The 19,244-nt window shown below is 48.2% G+C and overlaps 1 protein-coding gene across 1 annotated transcript in view; it reads right to left on the reverse strand.

The window, feature by feature from the left end:
• The window catches only part of LOC147884554 (uncharacterized), a 122,980-nt gene that overhangs the window by 10,928 nt on the left and 92,808 nt on the right, over positions 1-19,244 (reverse strand). The window lies entirely within an intron of this gene.

The following is a 19,244-nucleotide window of genomic DNA, read 5'->3' on the forward strand; positions in this document are numbered from 1 at the left end:
ATCAGCCAATCCCTAGCCTCTCACACATGCCTCGTCCCACATCCTGCACCCTCTTCACTAGAGGAGGGGTAAAGGATACTGTAATGAAACTTCATAATGGCCGAGCGAAGGATCATGAGGGACTATGCACTGAGTTCATTGCATATGGGATTAACCTCCTAGCCCCGATCTTAGCAAAGCTTTTTAATGAAGCGGTTTGTTTGGGATTTCCACACACTTGGACCATTAACAGTATCTCACCCATCCACAAGGTAGGGGATCCCATGAGCCCAGAGAACTACAGGACCATTATGATTGGACATGTCATGTCCAAGATTTATGCATCAATACTTGACTCCGAGGTTAGCAGACTTGCAGAGTGTCGAGGACTCAGAGCAGCAAAACAGGGCAGATTCCGGCGTGATCATGGAACCATGGACTACATTCTGACGCTCAGATGTATCATCGAGGAGGCGAGGTCACGAAAGCAAAGGGTTTATCGTTGCTTTGTGGATTTTCGCAAGGCATTTGACACGGTCCTGAGAGCCCGCCTCATACGGCGCCTACAGGACTTAGGTTATGACCACGAGATCATTTGGGCTGTCATCGCACTTTACGAGAGAGTTTCTGGCAGAGTTCGGACACGATCCGGGTGGACAGACGAGATCATGAGTAGCATCGGGGTCAAACAAGGGTGTGCTTTGTCGGTGAACTCCCAGTGAAGCTTAGCTTCTACAAAGCTCACTTCTTACATATCACAGCGGAGGGTTTCATTGACCCACCAGGATACACACAGATTCACCTACCCCACTCGATGAGAATCTCTCTTGGGCAGTTCCGGGTCTCTTCACACAGACTTCGCATCGAGAGCGGCAGAGCAGAGCGACTACCCAAGGAGCGACGCATATGCACACTATGTGACATACAGGAGGTTGAGACAGAGGAGCATTTCATCTTCAGGTGTCCTGTGTACTATGAGATCCGAGGACGTTTCCACTGCCTCTTCAGAGATAGTTATGGGATTTTAGCCCATTTCCTCTCAAATAGTTATGGGATTTTAGCCCATTTCCTCTCCTACCCAGACCAGCGGTGTTTGGCAGGTTTCATTCATGAGGCACTTAGACACCACGAGAGGATACTCTGAGCACGGAGACAGGAGCAGACTTCTTCCTTGATTGATCCCTCTCAGAGCTCTATCACAGAGTTCTTTCAACTAGATCACATGGACCCCAACGAGACGAGGCCTCCACATGCCCGTGACCCAGAGCTCGTGACCCAGAGCCCGTGACTCGAGGCCGACACACAGATCACACTTGGAGGCATCCCCTCCTTGTTTAGAGTCGAAGCCCGACCGACGGGGGTCACAGTAGCCCTGGTTAGACGCAGAGCTACGACCAGGAGACGTGCCAGGACTGCACCTCTGAGTGGCCGACAATACTCTATTGCCGACTTCATGCCTTAACTGCCTCATTCATCCTGATATCTTGCTGTTGCTGGGGATGATGATGATATTGATGATGATGCTGAGATTGATATATATAGTTGACCATCAACATGACTGTGTTGTACTTAGACTTAGTACTGCCATTCTACATTTTTGCATTTTTTGCATTTTGCATTTTGCATTGGTATGGATGCTTGTTTAGTAGCTCCACTACCACAGCTCGTTGTATCAGGATTTTCATAGTCTCATAGACCCATCGGTCTTCCAAAGACTTTAATAAACTTTCTTTCTTTCTTTCTTTCTTTCTCTCTCTCTCTCTCTCTCTCTCTCTCTCTCTCATGGGAGACCCTACCTCCTTTATTTCAAAGACTTCTCTATCTTGCTAACATCCTCCGAAGCCACTTGTCCCACTCACATTCTATACTGAGCACATCCCCTCATACATAGACCACCTATCAAGAGATCCACTTTCACTACAAGATATCTTCTACCTACATCGCTTGCCTATCTACTTTGCTTTGCTTGCCTCTCTACTTTACTTGCTGATGTTGATGACACCCCCTTGCTAGAAGTGAGCCACTTTGGTCATTCATTTCCTTCAAGATGTTGATCATGAAAACTGAGATTCAAGACCTAGTAACACCTTCCACAATTGAGGTGGAGACTAAAAAAGAATATTAATGTCTGGTCCATGAGAAGAAGAAAAGAAAGTTTATTAAAGTCTGCTAAAGACTGATGGGTCTATGAGATTGAAGAAAAACCTGATACAATGAGCAAAAGGGAGCTACTAAGCTACCATCCTAACCCATGCTAGAAAACTATGTAGACATAGTCAGTGATATCATCATACATGTCCACCATAGTCATATACAACCATCCTGGCGTCATCCTCCTCATGTGGAGACGTAGTCCCCGATCCAATACAATGCAGTAGGCATACAGAACGTGAAGATAAACACGATGACGGACTAGGTGGTGTAGGCAAAAAGCCCATGGATGGATCATTGTCTTCTATCTAGATGAGTAATCTGTCGTGCCCTCCTGGCCGCTACCCAATGCCTGACGAGCGCCGCGGTAGCCCCGGTCAGGTCTGAAAATACAGGAGATGTCCATGAGTTTGAACTATACATCTATCCTCTGTCGGTGTGCCACATCTGAGTCTCAGGGTCTCTACCTCTCCTGCTAACTATGGCTGGGATAGCAACCTACTCTACTTGGAAGAACTCTGTGATCGTACTCTGGGATGGGCCAGACGTGGTCCCATGTTCCTGTCTCCTCGATCTGATGTGACGATGATAGATCAAAAAATGTAATAAGAATTTTTGCACTATACACAATGGTAGGTAGACACATAGATGTACACATTTTAGTTTTGGTGTGGGTTTTGGGATACAAGAGACTTTTTTGAAACTTTGATGAATGGTTGTATATATTTCAAGATAAATAAATATATCCCTTTTGCAAGGACACATGGGAGATGATGAGTTGCACTGTGGGTGCATCAGTCAATCCAGAGCATGTGTGGTATCCAATGTGTGACGAAGTGGTTGTGTGACTTGATATATGTTTTTTTACCCTGTATCTTGGGTTTCCTTTATCAGTGGTTTCCATTTGTTGAGGTTCATATGAGTTTCCCGTGTGTCAAGAATGGGTTCATTATATGTGATAGATTGTGGGTAAGTGCTTGTTTGAAAGGGATGTGTATTGAGTATTTGGGGGCATTTATTGCCTTGGTGTATGTTTTCTCGGAAAGGGAATAGGAGAGTGGTTAATTGCATGAGGTGAGGTGTTCAGCCGATTTGGAAGAATTGCATGGGCTGCAAGGTGGCTACGTGATCAGGTAGACTGCTTATGGAATATAGAGCGCTGGCCTGGTTTGTGGGAGAAATTGAAAAAGAAGATTGGAAGTCGTGGCTGCGCGGGATCATGTGGGAGCATGCAAAAGAAAAGAGGAGCTGAAGGAAAAAGGGGAGATCGAATCATAGAGAAGAGGGGAGGCTGTCCTAAGGGAATTGGAAGCCTAAGGAAATTGCTAGCTTGCTGAAGAATGGAGAAGTCATTTTTGACGTTTGTGGTTGATCGTCTGTTGGTCTGTGGAGAGGAGTCTATGGCAGTTCTGCAAATCTGAAAACCATCAATGACTTGTGCATATTGAATCGTGGTTTTGGTGTGTTTCTGGCTCTGACCTCAGTCAGTTTGTCGGGAGGGTTTAGGTTCAAGGTTTAGGGTTTAGGGTTCTGGGAAGGGTGTGATTCAAATATGGGGCTCTGATTTTTTGCATGGGTGAGCACATGCTACTGCTCCTCCCCCTCTAGCTGCCCTCTCCCTTCAGCCCCTCCCCCTTAGCCCTCCCCTCCCTCTCTCAGCCCCTCCTCTTAGCCCTCCCCTCAGCCCTTTCACTGCCTCCCCCTTCCTCCCTTCCCCGCCTGCCCCTCCCAGCCTCTCCCTTCCCACCTCCCCGTCCTCCCCCTCTCCCTCCCCGCCTCCCCCTCTCCCTCCCCACCTCCTCTCCCCCTCTACCCGCCTTCCTCCCTCCCCCCTCCGGGCCTCCCCCTCCCGGCCTCTCCCTCCCTGCCTCCTCTCCCCCCTCTACCCGCCTCCCTCCTTTCCCCTCCCCGCCTCCTCCCCCCTCCCCTCATGTCTCCCTCTTCTCACCTCCTCTCCCCCTACCCCCTCTCCGCCTCCTCTCTCCGACTACCCCCTCTATGTGCCTCCTCCCTCCCTGCCTCCTCTCCCCTTTCACCTCCTACCTCTCCGTCTCCTCCTTCAGGCTGCCTTCTCCTCCCCGATAGCCCCTCAGCCACCTTCTCCCTCCCTCCTCTCCGTCTCCTACTCCCGGCTGCCTCCTTCCCGACAGCCCTCCCTCTTATCCTCCTTCCCGAGCAGCTTAGTGCGGAAGATCTTTTTCAATTGTTCCAGTCGGCCTTACCCACCTTGATTGGCGATGGCTTTGTCTTCAGCCAAAGAATGCTAAGTTAAATGCAGGTCAGAGCCTTACGAAGGAATAGAGCTATTAGTATTGGGGTGATTGGTTGATGCTTTTCCTATGTTTGGAGTTGACAAGGTGGCTCATGAATTTCCTAGATTTTATGGGCTACTCAATGAAGACCCTGAAAGATTCATTGAGAGTATGGAGTTTACTGCTTTGATTAAACACAGGAATGCTCCTGAAGTACTTTGCAGATTCTTTCCTTTTGTTTGATGGGGGAGGCTCGTAATTGGCTGCAAGGTTTTCAGGCTGGTTGCCAGGCTGAGCAAAGGGTACATCGGAATCCGAGTTATGCTGAGGTGAGGGCTGCCTTTATGGCATGGTTTGCATGTGTTCGTGAAGACCCTGAAAGATTCATTGAGAGTATGGAGTTTACTGCTTTGATTAAAGACAGGAATGCTCCTGAAGTACTTTGCAGATTCTTTCCTTTTGTTTGATGGGGGAGGCTCGTAATTGGCTGCAAGATTTTCAGGCTGGTTGCCAGGCTGAGCAAAGGGTACATCGGAATCCGAGTTATGCTGAGGTGAGGGCTGCCTTTATGGCATGGTTTGCATGTGTTCGTGATCGCCAGCGAAACCCCTTTGAAGTAGGTCTTCCAAGGTAGTTTCGCTGGCGAAACTACCATGGACAACACTATTAAAAGTGGCATAACTTTCACATTGAATGTCCAAATATAGTCATTCAACCACTCAAATTGATTGGAAAACCCCATTTGAGCACATCTATGGGGTTATATTTCGGAACATATTGCATATATAGTATTACATATTACATGTATTTTATGAGAGTGATATATAAGCCCAAGTTAATACGTATTTATAGTAATATAAACCTCTTTAGAAACATATCCATAAATATCTTGTTATTTATGCTATTAAAACACTAGAAAGCTCTTGTCATATTGGTATAAATGTGCTTGATAAATAATTATATATGTATAATATTATTACATTGAGAGATTATGAGGGATGTTATTATTTTTCAACACTTTTTTAAGGTAATAACAGGGGTACAAAGGATGTCTATGAAGAAGAAAATCTATGTTATGTAGAATTGAATGAGTGACATTCTGTATATTTTTATGATAAGGGGATCTAGTACAAAGTATAAGGGGAGTCTGAAGAGGCCCTCAAAACAAAAGGCAATGGTATCGTCCACGAATCTCGTAGTAGACTGGGCAACATAAGAAAAAGTGCTCCTCTGACTCCACCTCATGGCGCTCACATAATGTGCAGATACGACTCTCCCTGGGTATCCCCTCTGCTCGATTACTCTCGATATGGAGTCGGTGTGATGACACACATAACTGTCAAGGGTAATGGTGAGTGAATGTGATAGGCGGATCTGGGCGTACCCCGGTGGGATGATGAAACCCTCTGCTAAAATGTTCAAGCAATGATTCCGATAGGAACTGAGCTTCACAAGGAGCTCTACTTGTGCTAGCCAGGTCCTGAATGTGTGTAGCTATAGGAGATCCTCCCGGATGATTGGGTTGAATTCGTTGCCGCGGAACAGGAAAAACGGAGTGTCAATGCTGTACTGGAAGGATGGCAGCCTGTCTGTATGAAAACCCGCTCTCTCAAACTACCCGCATATGTGCACGTATACCAACATCTCTGATCACCCTAAGCTGCTAATGCCATAGAAGATGCTAGTGCCAAAACCAAGGTAGCATGCATCGCCTTGTGGTACATGAGCCATAAGTGTGCACGCGGTAGAGGTAAGTGTGATAATCTGGAATGCTGCATCTAACTATAGTGGCAATGCCCCGAACTCAACCTAAATGATCTGATGTCGAACAAATCGCTTGCTGCATATCATTCGTGAAAGTAGGAGAGCCTGTAATCTCTCCACTCGATTCCACCCAGTGTCCCCAACAAGTGCTACCATACATGCCCACAGGTCGGACCAAGGAGTCGAAAAGGAGAACCTTGGTCCACGGGTCTTGAAAATGCAAGTGGAAGCAATGTCTCTCCAGTCGGGCTAGGGAGGCATAACCTCTACTCAGGCAAGCCAGCATCGTTGGTCTCATCATGAAGATAGGTCCAAAGAACAGAACTCCCAAGTATGTGTATGATGAAACGATCTCAACTGATGCAGCATCAAAAGTAAACTGCTCTCTATGTGCAACTGCTTTGGAGGTGTTGCAGATCATAACCTTGGTTTTACCCAGATCGACCTTCAAGTCATGGGACTAGCAAAAAGTAAGTAGTGCATCTAGATGTCTCTGGAGCCCCTCAGCGGACAAGGATAAAACACTACATCATCAACGTACAAAAGAATCTAGAGCAAGTAGCCGGCTAGAGAACAACTAGCTCCTCCTAGTGTCCTCATAAAAGACTCAAGCTCATCTATGTAGAGGCCAAACAAGGTCAGCAAGTGGACAACCTTGTTTGACCCCAATGGTGCTCACGATCTCATCCGTCCATCCATCCCCCGTCGAACCCTACCAGAAACCCTCTCATAAAGTGCCATAACAGCCCAAACTATCTCCGGCCCATATCCCAACTCCTGTAGCCGCCTAATGAGGCATGCTCGAGGTACTGTATTGAAGGCTTTGCGGAGATCCACAAAGCAGCAATATACCCTCTGTCTCCGTGTCCTAGCCTCCTCTATGACACTCCTAAGTGTCAGGATGTGATCCATGGTCCCGTGGTGATGTCGAACTCATGCCTACCCATCTGCTCTGAGTCCCTACATCTCTGCATAGCGACTGACCTCCATATCTAGCACTGAAGCTTATATCTTGGACATGACATGCCCGATCATAATGGTCCTGTAGTTACTTGGATCCATGGGATCCCTTGCCTTGTGGATAGGTGTGATAGTGCTAAGGGGCCGCCAAGTGCGTGGAAACCAAGACAAACTGCTTCATTAAATAGCTTTGCAAGGATAGGGGCTAGGATATCAATCCCGTATGCAACAAACTCGATGCATAAACGCTCATGATCCTTCACTCGTCCATTATGAAGCTTCGTGACCGCATCTTTGATGCCCCCCTTAGTTAAAAGATTGTAAGAGGTCGGCCATGGTATGTGCGAGAGATCAGTTGTGGGCTGGTTGGAGATCTCATAAAGTGTGCGGACGTAGTTGTGCCAAACTTGAGTATCTGTGAGTGGTGAGGGGGACCGCCGTTCAAGAAACCATCGCCAAAAGTCTTTGGAATTATTACTAAAAAGAATGTTCAGTAATTCATTCTCGATTTCATCCATCAAAATGAGAAGAAATTACTAAATATCTATTTATTAGTAACTCCAAAGGACATTTGGTGGAAGTTTCTTGAGCAGAGGTCCCCAACCCCCTTTGTTGATCCAACCAATTGGGTCTCATATGCTGCACACTTTATGGTATCCTTCATCAACTGACCCTAGACCTCTTTAAACTACCATGCCTAGTCTTGTTGAATATTTACCACCAATGATATCAAACATGCAGCCTGAAGTTACAAGAATGCCCAAGCAAATGCTCATGAGGGACTATGCACTGAGTACATTGAATATGGGCTAGAAAGGTAGCCCCATTCTTTTTAAAACAAGAAAGTGATATATTCCATTCAAAACGAATCATACAATAGGTGGGAGAGAAAGTACTCTATCCCTAGCCTCAACAATGTGGCAAAAAAGCCAAGGTGGTGGTCTAAAATGCCATGACATCCCAAAAGGGGTCAAATGAAAAAATAATGAGCAATCCCATGTCCTCATGAAGGATAAAAGTCTCCCACGAGCTGCCAAAGAGGTGCCTGTACACCGCTCCCACTGACTCCTGAGAGTGAAGATAATCTCCGCCCAAATGGAAGCAAGAATGTCAGCCTCCGTGCATAAATGACCCCCAAGGACAAAAGAACATCACGAACACCATATCTGCCATAGGGTAATGCTAGAAATCCCAGGCTGAACCTGCAGGTGAAGTAGGCCTGGAATCCTGAGCTGGTACTGGTACCAAAAGTAAGTCCTGCGGCTCCATGATGCTAACATCTATGGGACCTAGTGTCGCCATGAAGAAACCGTGGTCTCTTGGCTCTGACTCATAGAGGGCAAAGGCTCCAGATCCTCTCCCCCAAAGGGCGGCACCCCATGTCATCAGAAAGGACTCGGATGTAACATATGAGAGCAACCTGAAGATACATGTCCATACCACTCTAGAGCTGGGGCAGCTCCATAAACAATGCTTACTAGATTCCTCTGCAAGCTGACAACGCATACACAAGGAGGGTCTACCCATCTGCTGAAGCCAAGTACCCACAGGTATATCCCTATGAATAGTAAGCCAAAGAAAGTAGGAGACTTTCCTGGCTCTACTGATGCCCCAAAAGTGAGTCTAGTAGCTCTGCAGTAAGTCCCTGTGCGTGCCAATGCTGTGAGGCAGATGGTAGGTGATGAGAGTCTCTCTGCTGAAGCCTGTAACCTGCCCTCGTCGAGTACTGGAAAAAAGGAAGAGGACGAGCGCCTACCACCGGAGCAGGCCACGCCCACTCACCTGGGTCCCAGTCGAGCTCCGCAAGAGGTCGACCCTGAAAAATCCAAAGTCTCCATCTAGGATCCTCTGCAATGGTCAACCTGGACGGATCTGTGGCCCATTCCTTACCCAGGCAGCCAATGACCCTGACTCTCTACCAAAGGAGCTCCTGTCGATCCAGGGGCTGAGTGGGATACAACCTGTGAGAGGAATCCGTCTCAAAATAAGTAAACGGTGCCGGTCCTAAACGAACTCCAATGCATAGCCCAGACTCACTAAAACAACCTGACCAAGTAGAGATGGGATGAACATAGTCTGGATCTGTAAGCATATCCCTCCACCTCTAAGGAATATCTCTCATGATCAGTAATCTGGTGGCAACAATCTGTCCAAGTGGCCCGTGTCTATCTCTGATCACCTCCTCTGACATCTCCACACCTCCCCTAAACCAATCTCCGACTGTCACAACCCCCTGAGCATGCCATCTGGCTAAGGGAGTCCTAAGTTCTATGCCAAGGGAAGATCCCTGATATCGAACCAGGGGGTTATGATATAGTGGCTGTCGGGCAATTTCCTCTCTGGAGGAGGGAACTGCTCTGATGACGTGTTGTCGAAAATGATCCCATATCTGACTAAGCCTCTTCACAAGTGGTGAGGAAGGCTGAGAATGCTGGTCCATCACGAAGATCCAACTGACTCTACCTGCCCACTGGCCTGCTGCTCTGGGGGTGCACTGGTGAATCCCATGCAGTAGGAACTGTTTCCACGGCTGATCTCCTGGAGTCAAACCTCTAACAAGAAGTTTGACTAAAAGGGCTCTGCTCTGCATCTCAGGATCAAGAACTCCAAGTCCTCCTTGCGAGGCGGGTAAAATGATAGTATCCCATGAAACCCTGGCCCTAGTGTCCTCAGAACCATCACCACCACTCCACAGGAAGTTCCGGAGCAATCTCCTCACCTGACGGATGGAGTCAGCATGAAAGCACCAACATGACGCAACTTACCACATAGTCACTAGTAGAACCTGGCTGAGTACCAGCGCTCTTCCAGCCAAAGAGAGTCTAGCCGTACTCCAGTAGGCTAGCTTTCTCTGGATACTCTCAAGAACTCGGGCAAACTGTTGCGTCAGGGACACCTAAATGCCAACCTGGAAGCCTAGATATCTCGTGGAGGTACCTCTGGGTATCCATACAAAGCCTCTGTCTCCTCCCCATGCTGGTGTATCCTGCTGAGCTCCAATCCAGATGCCTTTTGATTTGTTCCAATTGACAAGTCCCCCTGAGGCTAGGCAAAACTTGTCAATTGCATCCGCAGCAGTAGCAAGACTATATGCATCTCCTCTAACTGTCAGTGCCGTATCATCAGCAAACTCAGTGTCCAGAAGCTCCTGCTCCTGCCGGATAGGTAGATGAAGGCCCAAAGTGCCATGACTGGTAGCCTGCATTAAGTATCCCATAGCCTCCGCTACGAAAAGGAAAAGGTAAGGTGCAAGCGGGCATCCCTGTCGTACCGATCTGGATAGCTGAAAAGTCGGTCCTCTGCCTCCACAGACCACCATCCTGCTAGAAGAGTGAGAGTAAAGTGAGGAGACCCATAAAATCCATCTATCACTGAAGCCTAGCCTCCTCATAGTGCCCTCCAAGAAACCCCAGTCCACCCTATCATAGGCCTTCTCAAAATCGAGAAGGAGAACTGCAATCTCCTGCTGACTCTCCTTCGCCCAGTGAGTGGCCTCCCAAAAAGTGAAGATATTGTCCAAGATACTCCTATCTTGGACAAATCCTGTCTGAGTAGCTCTGATGATATCTGGTAGCATAGGCTTTAAACGAAGGGCCAAGGTCTTTGCTAGGATCTTATAGGCTGTCCCTAAAAGTGTAATGGGTCTCCAATTACGTAGGACTGTCTTGTCTCCCCCTTTCGGGATGAGACAAATCATACCTGTGCATAAAGCCTCACCCAAAGATCCTGTATCAAGAGCCTCTGAAAAGGCAGAAAGTAGATGAGGCCCAATCGTATCCCAGAGAGCTCTAAAAAGAAGAGGCGACAGACCATCCTCCCCCGGGCATCTCTATCTCTGGGCAGCTCATGTAACGCATTTGTGATCTCCATGAGTGATAGCGGGCTATCCAAAACATGACTCATCCTGTCTGACGTCTGGGGGACATGACTCCAAATCTCCTCTCTGGCTCTGATCATCTCCTCGGTGACTGGATCGGCGGTGTAAAGAGTGAAATAGAAATCAGAAGTGATCTCAACAAGACGATGAGGATCCGTCTGAAGATACCCGGCCTCATCCACAAGTCTGCGAAGGCTGTCCGAAGAGTATCTCTGACCCACTGCCCTGAAGAACTCTCTAGAGCATCTATCCCCCTTTTGGATCCAAAAGGTCTACTGGGAGTAAAACCTGAACTGGGCCCTCCTGCCCTGAATCTCCTCTAGTCTCTCCTTAGCCTCTGAAAGCTGCCCTCTGATGAAAAGAGAATGAGGAAAGCTCTGAATCAATCTCTGAAGTCTGGATACCTCCGCTCTAGCGTTCCGATCTCTGATTCTGAGCTTTTCCTTCTCCTCTTTTGCCCTCAATTGGCAGGCCATGCTAACTCTAGAGCCAAAGCCCCTTCTACCCACATCAACCAGCCCTGATCCTCAAGAGTGTCCTCTGTCAACCAATCCTCTCTCAACCGTTCCACGAACTCTGTGTCCTGGAAAACAAAGTCCGACACTCTCACAAAGCCTGTGCTCTCCAATCGAGAGGTAGGGAGAATCTGTAATAGGACTAGGGCATGGTCGGATAAAACATAACCCGAGCGGATCCCAATCTGTCCTCCTCTGGCCTGGCCCCAATGGCCAATATAAATCTTGTCAAGCCTAGCCAAAGAGAGGGAGCCATGGCATACCCCAGACCAAGAGAACTGAAGACTATCAGCCAAGTGACGAAAGTCGTCCAATCGAGCTACATCATGAAGTCCAGCATGCAAAACAAAACTATCCCACTCCACTCTCTCCCTATCAGAAAGTCCACTCTCTGTCTGGGCTGACTTGTCTTCAGAGAACTCAACCATGTTGAACTCTCCTCCGACAATCCAGGTGTCTACCTGAGGAAGGGACTCTCTAAGCTGTCTCCAAAATGCACGTCTGCGGGCTGGATCCGTGGGAGCGTACACATTGAGAACACCAACTGCTGTGCTCTCAATCTGAAGAATAACATAGCAGGCCCTGCTCTCCACTAGTGTACCCTCTTGGGTGATCTCTGGGGCCCACTTGGCTGAAACTGAAATGCAAACTCCACCCCTCGTACCATCCGCTGGGCTCCAATAAGTCCGGCTCTGTCCTCTGAGTAAGGATTTGCATCTGTCAATCCTGTCCTGGGAGAGCTTATGCTCTTGGATAAGTACAATGTCTGGAGGGGACCCTGAGGAAATAAATCGAAGGGAGTCCCTAAGCAACTGCAATCTAGGAACTCCGGATCTACGACCATCTGCATCTGAAATAAATCTGCCGCCGTTCAGTCCTCTCACATTCCAAGAAATGATGGACAGCCTAGACATCGGATGGAAGTGATGGGATGCCAGTGGCAACGGCACAAATGACTCTCTCTGACGTCACTATCCAAAGTTGATCTCTGATCAAGCTCCAAATCTGCCCCAACTCACGTAAAATGGCTCCATCCAATGGAATAATACTCTGTCGCGAACTGAGGAGCTGAAAGTCAAACCAACCGGCACTCCTAGGCAAATCGAAGTCTCCCTGAACCTCAAAGAACAGAAACAGAAAGACCCTGCCACCGAAGCCAGGTCGAAGAGTCCTAAGGCAAGAATGAATCTGCGAGCCGGCAATACGGTGAACCGATGAAAACTAAGTCATGCTCAAAAGCTGTCTATCAATCTCGCTGTCGAGTAACTCAGCTGACCAACTTTTGCTCCCCCGAGAACGAAAGCTGTGCCTGCGGAGAAACGAAGAATGTGCCCCTCTCTGGATAGAGTAACAGATCCCAAGTATTCTTCTACCTCCTTTGACCGTCGACAAAATACCGGGAGAAGTTCCAATCTAGTGAGGGAGTCCGTGGAGACCCCTCGAGCCAAAAAGGACCAAAACTCAACGGGCAGATCTCTGTCAACCATCCTGGGGTCAGGTCTAGGAGTCAGAAGAGCTGAAAAAGGCTGAGCCGTCGTAACTCTACACCTGGAATAGGTGAGAGGGAGAGGAAGAATCTGCGACGAGGTGCCTGTACGCAAGGGTGACTGAAAATCTCGCTCAATCTCATCTGCTAGGATCTCTCAACCCTCACGCCTGTCTGGGTACTGAGCGAAATCTGTGACCACACTCGCAAAAGATCTGGATAAGCCAGGAGTGAAAAGCTGCGAGGACGAGGATGTACTAGGAGGGGTGTCTGAGAGGACGCTCCGCATAGCAACAAAAGAAGGTACTGTGCGACAGGGAAGAGAGAGAGGTCTCGAGGGAACCTCATACAGGCGCATGAGATCTTGGGACGAGCTCTGGCTCTGACCTGTGTCATGAAATACCTCTCTCACTAGACTGCTGTGAAGAGGCATCCATCACCGTGTCCGCAGCAGCCTGAGCAGCCTCGAGCTGGATAACTGTCTCAGAAACCAATATATGAACCTCCGGGGTAGAAGTGTCAAGAGTCATCAAATCCTGAGCTACTGTCTCCTGCACAGTGTGAGGCCCTACCTGCAGATGGTCCTCTGCATCTCCCCTTTCCGGGGTCTCCTGCACGTGTGTCTCAACTCCCTGAGCTACCATCTCCTGCACCGTGTCAAGACCTGCCTGCGGATGGTCCTCCGTATCTCCCCTTTCCGGGGTCTCCTGCATGTGTGTCTCAACTCCCTGAGCTACCATCTCCTACACAGTGTCAAGACTTGCCTGCGGATGGTCCTCTGTATCTCCCCTTTCCGGGGTCTCCTGCACATGTGTCTGAACTCTCTGCCAACTGTGAGCTTGTACCTGGGGCTGCTCGTACTGCTGACTCTCCCTCTGTCTCCGTCTCCTCCGAGCTCTCCGTGCTGGAGGCACCTCCAAGTCCTCTGAGTTCAATGGAGGCTCCCCCAAAAAAGTCTCCTCTCGCTCTGCTGAATGAGTCGAAGTAGGCTCAGAGACCCCTGGAGGCTGCTCGTACTACTGACTCTCCCTCTGTCTCCGTCTCCTCCGAGCTCTCCTTGAAATCTGTTCCACTGGAGGCACCTCCAAATCCTCTGAGTTCACTGGAGGCTCCCCCAAAGTAATCTCCTCTCGCTCTGCTGAATGAGTCGGAGCAGGCTCAGAGACGCCTGGAGGATGAGCTGTAGGTTTTGGGTCACTCAGAGAATGAGATGTATCCGGAGTCTCTGATCGATGCCGACGACTGGGGCAATCCCTAATAAAGTGACCTCTCTTCCGACAGAAAAGAACTGATCAGGAAGACCCTCGTACAAAACCCTCTGTTGCATCTAGACCCCATCTCCAGTGGAGTACGAAATCAAAGTAGGCAAAGGTCGAGGAGGGGGGAAATCTGAAATGAGTCTGACCCTCGTAACACTTGTGCCAGTAAGTGACTAAGCATAGGAAAGTCTAGCACCTGAAGAGATGACTGTACCTGCCACACTAGCCATATGCTCCACAGCTCTGCGACAAGAGCTGACCTCATCAGGAAGTCCAGGGAAAAGGATCCAAAAGGAGACCTGTCGCGGTCTAGGAGAAGTAGAACTGAAGTGCTTCTGCCAAGGCCACAAATGGATGACTCTGCTCTGAAACTGAATCGGTGAGCTCATAAGTACTCTTTGAGCCTGCTCTGCAGACTGAAGGCCAAAAGAAAAGTACCCTCTGCCAAGCAATCGGAAAACCATAACTGAGACACCCAAAGAAGCCATGCTGGTGTACACCCAGTCACGTAGCTGTTGGCCTCTACCGGGTAGAAAGCCAATGATGTGTGTCGAACGAAAACCCTCCTCTCCTACCCCAATCATCTACACAATGTCGGGAGGAAAAGAAACTGTGACTTCAATCTTCCTCAGTTCGGCGACGGGAGTGGCATTAGTGTCCTCCATTGTCTCAGTTTACGCTGTCCTGAAGGGAGGAGCTACCTCTGCTGAAAATACCCACCAAGAACTCGCAACCAACCACAAGTAAAACCCAAAAGAAACCTGTAAAAAGAATGCTTCGATCTTCAGCCTGCGTGAGATGCAAACAGGTCGCTCAGTGCCGAAGCAGACACCTCCGCCAATGTGTGGAAACAGCCCAGGATCTCAGCTCCCCAGAACACGAGTCGAACAGTCCCGGAGAGGGCCCTGAAACTGCCTAACCTGAAGCAAGGGAGAGCAGGCAATCAGCAAGGGAGAGGGCTTGAAAGGTGGCCTGGCATGGCCAGGACAGCAGGCTGAAGAGGGACAGCAGGCTGAAGAAGCAGGCTGAAGATGGAGCGCGACCGAGGCAGCAGGGCGCAGGGCCAAGAGGTCTACGCAGCCAAGGCAACAGGTCGCAAGGGTACCTGTGGCCTGTGCGCTGCCAAGGGGCCTGCGCAGCCTGGCAGCTAGAGAGCGAGAGGCTGCCAGGGGGCCTGCGTGGCCAGACTGATTGGGAGCGGGGCTGCCAGGAAGCCTGCGCGGCCAGGCAGGTAGGGAGCAGGGCTGCCTAGGGGGGCTGCGCGACCCGTCTGCTAGGGAGCGGGGCTGCCAAGGGGGGGCCTGAGCGGCCAGGCGCTAGGGAACAAGGGCTGGGCGATGGCAATGGCGGGCAGCAGCAGCTAGGGAGCTCCTCAAACGAATGGTAGCCCCAATCTTAGCAAAGCTAATTAACAAAGCAGCTACAAGTTCATTATGATTGGGCATGTCATGTCCAAGAATTATGCCTCAACACTCGACACTAAGGTTAGTCATTTTGCCGAGCACGAGGGATTTAGAGCTATTGGGGGAAAGGCTTCTGAGCAGACCATGCAATTATGGTTCAGCTAGAGGGTTCTACAGATAGCCAATTATGGACTGGCCTACACTCTCCTCCAAGTCCCCCTCAACTCCTTCAACCTCCATCAGGACTCGGTACTCTATACTATATAGTTGCAACAATGACACCCTCTTTGTATGCACGCAATTATCAACAATGAAGTCAAAAGATACGCGTATCAAGCTTCTTCGACAATCTTACAAGCTGAAGGGTACCAAAGTATGGATAGCTGAGGAGCTTACACAAGCTCAACTCAAGAATAAAGCAACTGAATTAGCTAAAGTCAAGGCTGCCAGAGAGGATAGAAAGTGGGCAGTCTACCGTGAGGCGTAGCCCTAATCAGAGAGTTTAAATCGAAACCAAAAGACTCTCAGTCTTAAACTGATGTATGGCTGATTACTCTTTTAGTCTATTATGTAGGTACTCTAAATAAATTGGGTTTGCTTTTGCACTCCTTGGGATCTACCATGTGCCCTCCCTAAAGCAGTTGTACTAGAGGGTTTCTTGATGTCCCATAGACCTTTTGGTCTCCAGTGGACGTTAATAGACTTTCTTTCTTTTCTCTCCTTGAGAGGGGTCATTAAGGAGACCTGGGGCACGGAAGCAAAAGGTTTACTATGGCTTTGTGTATTTTCAAAAGCCTTTTGACATAGTGCCATGGGCTAGACTACTCAGACATCTCAACAGAACTTAGGCTACAATTTGGACATCATTTGGGCAGTCATGGCACTCTATGCGAGGGTATCACATAGAGTCTGGATAATGACTAGATGGATAGAGGAGATCATGAGCACCAACGGGGTCAGACAAGGTTTCCATTTATCACCAACCTTGTTTTGGTTTGTATATTAACGAGCTTGAAACATTCATCACGACATGGGGCAGGACAAGCTCACCCTTCTCTTGATCTTGTTCCACATTCTCCTAGATGGTGTGGCCTTGTGCTCGTCCTCTTCTGAGGGTCTCTAGCTGCATTCCTATGCATTTCATACGTTCTATGAGACACATGATATGAAGGTTAACCTTGGGAAAACCAAGGCTATGATCTGCAATACACCATGGGCAGAAGCACACCAAGAGCAGTCCACTTTCAATGGGGCACCAATGAAGGAAGTTGTGTCATGTACATATCTAGGAATTCTCTTTTCAAGGCCAATCTTTATGGTGAGACCAACTATGAAGGCTCGATTGAGCAGAGGATATGCCCACACTTTCTAGACTTTAGTATCCGTGCTCCCAATCCCATTTTCAAGATCCAAAGACTCAAGTCTCTCCTCTTTAGTCGGGATGTATGGCAACCCCTTTTGGGGCCTAGGCCTATTCAAGGAAGACTCATCCCAAGTGGAGAGACTACAAGTTTAACTTCTTACCTAGATGATCCACAGCAAGGCATCAATTCCACACTATATCTTGCTAGTAGAGTTTGGAGCCACTCCCTTACTACAACTTTATGTAGCCTTTCAAAATTCAAATGGTCACATACCTCCATAGAGTAAAGGACTCTGATGCCATGACATCAAGATGGAGTAAGCTTCCTTGGCTAGCCCTAACCTCGTCTATGGAGATAGCAAGGGAGGGAGAGATAAGGAGTTGTTAGACTCCAACATGTAGATGGTTTGCCTACAGAGATTATGGCCTCTAGATTTCAAAGGAGCCTTTTATCAATCCCCCGACTATACCTACATCCATCTCCCACATGCCTTGAGGATCTCAATTGGGTAGTTCTTAGTGTCCTCTCACCTACTACGTATTGAGATAAGACGAGCAAAGGCCATCCCACACAAGGTGCACATGCAAGAGATTGAGTCGGAGAAGCACGTTGCATTCTAATGCCCTGTGTACTATGAGATATGAGGATGCCAACATTGCATGTTCAAGAGCAGATTTGGACCACTCTCAATTTTCCTAGCCCATCTCGATCAACGACGCATGGAAACCTTTGTCAAAGGCCAGCGACATAGAAATCGACTTCTTCAAGTGCGGACGCAAGACTGGAGAGCCCATTGGAGCCTAGTCAGAGGCCAAGCACATTTCCTCCACTCATTAGACACTGACTAGAGGTCGTAGGGGACACAACACAATTGGGATCCAAAGAGCACAACATGACAAACTCGTCATTTTGATGGCCCACATATGAGAATTGTAGGTATATCCTGTTTATTCTCTGACTTGGGGAGATAGACAATGGGACTGATGTGGCGCTTGCCAGCCTCTCAAATACCCCAGAGGAGTAGCTTTGTATTAAACCGGAATGGTGAATAATTGAGTGTGGGGGCAAACAACAAAGTAGAACAAGTCTTCATGGGGATTGACGAGGAGAGTGCCATGTGACATAGGAGGAGCTACCCCACATCTGATGGCTTGTAGAGAAGCCTTGGAGGGTGGCCATGCACTATAGTTGGAGGGAGCTTTCACTTTGGAATAAACATCTGAATTTGAGTTTTTCTTTATCGAGGCTCTTCTGTATTACTAGACAGGATGTAATCCATTCCATCCTGGTATGTAGACTTGATCCAACTGCTGTCCACTGGTGAGCTCCTGAAGGGCTTCAACCCTTCAAAGGAAAGAAGGTAGATTCTTCAAGCAGCGCCACTTAAATTAATTGCCAGCCAACTGCATAAACTTGGTAGGATGGCATCCTGAAAACATGTGTCTTGTCGCATGAGGTTCCCAAAATTATTTAGGAATCCATGCAAGTATGGAAGAGGAACACCCATCATATAAAGCCACTGAAACTGACATTTCATGCTTGCAATGCCCACCAGAGGGTTGGATAGAATATCCATCCCAAAGAAATTCTCACCTTTGAAAGGTTTACCATAGTCCCTCCTTTCTTCAGCTGGGAGTTACATATTGTGGGAACGATGAACCCTCCAACAAAGAGAGAAGCAACCAGTACATGCTGGTGGCAATATATTAATGCACCAAATGGGCTGAAAAAAAATCATTTTGATATTGTTCCTCAAGGTTAGGGGCTTGCTTTCTGTTGGACAATATCATCCCAAGGTTTGGGTGCCTAGTGGCATTTAATAAACCTTCCTCAATGAGGTGGTCCAATGCCTGACCACGCAGCTACAAATAGTACATGAGAAGTCTATACCTTACAAAAGGTGCAATGGAGGACTAACAAGGTATTCTGTAATACCCTTTTAAAAACATGCTAAGATTGTATGTGGATCTGGGATGTTCTCCTTGCAGCACGGTTCGCAACTTTGCATATTGAACCACTTGCAATGAAGGGCTACATGCACACTGCTTGCTGTTTTCACGCTGCTCTCAGTAATAATAACCTCAAAAGTTTCTAGCAGTACTCTCTCATGGCAAGACAATGCTTAGATTATAAAAGCTTTTGCAATTTGATGAATGTTCTGCTGCGAACTAAAATATAAGGGATATCATAAATCAGAACAAAATACATTTCTTCAAAGCATACAAGGAAATAGC

Source organism: Dipteris shenzhenensis, chromosome 26 (genome assembly GCF_047967505.1).
Source record: "Dipteris shenzhenensis isolate YYH24624 ecotype China chromosome 26, Dip_SZ_1.0, whole genome shotgun sequence".
Lineage (NCBI taxonomy): Eukaryota > Viridiplantae > Streptophyta > Polypodiopsida > Gleicheniales > Dipteridaceae > Dipteris > Dipteris shenzhenensis.